Source organism: Mauremys reevesii, linkage group 13, assembly GCF_016161935.1.
Source record: "Mauremys reevesii isolate NIE-2019 linkage group 13, ASM1616193v1, whole genome shotgun sequence".
NCBI lineage: Eukaryota > Metazoa > Chordata > Testudines > Geoemydidae > Mauremys > Mauremys reevesii.
Window position 1 is genome coordinate 29,655,304 of NC_052635.1, and position 2,107 is coordinate 29,657,410.

The 2,107-nt window shown below is 50.0% G+C and overlaps 1 non-coding gene across 1 annotated transcript; it reads left to right on the forward strand.

The window, feature by feature from the left end:
- The first annotated feature begins 547 nt into the window (after positions 1-547).
- TRNAG-GCC lies at positions 548-618 on the forward strand. The gene has a single exon. It is a non-coding gene; the product is annotated as a tRNA-Gly (tRNA).
- The last annotated feature ends 1,489 nt before the right edge of the window (positions 619-2,107 follow it).

The following is a 2,107-nucleotide window of genomic DNA, read 5'->3' on the forward strand; positions in this document are numbered from 1 at the left end:
TGTCTCTGTACCCATCATCCACAAAATCCTCCCTGTCAGATACTGGGGATAGAGCTGTCTGTCCCCTTTGTCCCTCATTGTCAATGTTAGTACATGCCTTTACAACCTGAAGAGTGGCAGATGAGGACTATGTTCTTCACCTTGTCAACACACTCGTAGCCAAATATCTGTGTCAAACACCATTCATTCTTAACTCATGCGTCCACCAGGGATTGCTGCTGGTGAACCTCCAAGAGGAAGGGATTGTGCCTGTGTGGAATGGAATCTAGAGATCTACACGCCCAAGGCAGCCTCAACATCCTCAGCTCAGTCTAATTAATGTCTCCTGCCCCACCTCTTTCTCAGATAATCTTTCCATTTATAACCGAACAGGTTCTTTTGATTTAACAAGACTAGTCAGAATTCTACAGCTCTTGGGGTCAAATTCATCCTTTCCATTGAAGTAAGGGGATGAATTTGGCCCTCAGTGCAATCATCTTTCCTAGTGGCTAAGTACAGAAGTTGAAGAATACAGGCCATCTCCCAAGCCCCAAAAGAAAGAGGCAGGGCATTGGTGGTTCAGTGGTAGAATTCTCGCCTGCCACGCGGGAGGCCTGTGTTCAATTCACAGCCAATGCAGCACCTCTGAGGAGGAATAGCTCAGTGGTTTGAGCACTGGCCTGTTAAACCCAGGGTTGTGAGTTCAATCCTTGAGGGGGCCACTTAGGGATCAGGGCAAAAAATTGGTCCTGCTAGTGAAGGCAGGGGACTGGACTCAATGACCTTTCAAGGTCCCTTCCAGTTCTAGGAGATTGGTATATCTCCTATTATTATTATTTATTTTTAGGTGTCAAATGCACCTTGCCCAGAGTGAATCCACAGCAGTGCAAATACGAGAACATGGTCCAGCTTTGTAATGTGTAAAAGAGACACTCAGACAAGAAGGGGTCGCCACAAATATTCCACTGCACGAACTCTTTTATTTCGCTGCCCCAGATGGCTTCCTGCTCTGCCTGGCATGCTGGAAGTGGCCCTGATCCCATTGACCCTAACCACCAGGGTCACATGAGTGTCCCCTATAAGGGCAGGATCTACAGTAGTTCTCATCTGTGGAGGGGTGGGGGATGGTTCCATACTGAGCTGTAATAGCTAATGATTTCCTCCAAGCCAGTGATCTGACCCATGGAGCCCCTCTCCCTGCCTGGCACTAGAGGAGATTTAGAGCTTTGTTTCATGCAACAATGGCAGGGCAGTCCCAGCCTGGTACTTCATGCTCCCTCCTTGGACCTTAGACTCACTGACAGTCTAAAATTGCTCCTATTTGCCAATGCCTCTGTAGTAATTAGTATCACTGGGCAAACTTCCACTGACTTCCTTGGGATTTTGCCTGAGTACGGAGCTCCGGATCTGATTCATTATAAATAATAACAGGCGTGCTTTGCTCTTGCATTGCACTCCCCATCTGTCGGTCTCAAAGCATTTTAAAAAACTAGGCAGGTGTCACCCGCATTTTACAGAGGGGGGAACTGAGGCACAGAGCGGTGACTTGCCAGACACAGTCAGCCAATGGCAGAGCTGGGGATAGACCCTCGGGGTATGTCCACACTGCAGCGGGACGCCAGCCTCCGGACCCAGGTAGACAGAAATGCACTAGCGGGGCTCGAGCAAGTGCCTTAAAAGTAGCAGCGTGGATGTTGCAGCTTGGGCGGCAGCTCAGCCTCTCAAGCCCAACCGACTGCCTGCGTCTGAGCTCAGGTGACTAACCCAAGCCCCTGCTGGGGCTGCAAGCTCTACAATGCTATTTTCAGTCCGCTAGCTCGAGGCGCGCTTCCCGTTGCCGTGTAGCCAGACCCTAGAGTTCCTGACTCCCAGCCTGGGACTGGGGCCTGTGGGTGGAAAACACAATTTGACAATGGCAAGTAACTGGTTAACTGGATGCTGCCCCCTAAAATACGCCTGCAGTAAAGTAATGGGTGGAACCACTTCAGTGTTGTTCTATGGCTATAACAATTTTGACCAGGGCTGTAGAAGACAGACTTCTGCTCAGGTGAGCAGGAAGGGGTGGGCTCGACAAATGGACAATAGGTAACCCCCCATTACCCTGCACTGCCCTGTGCAGTTGTGTGAG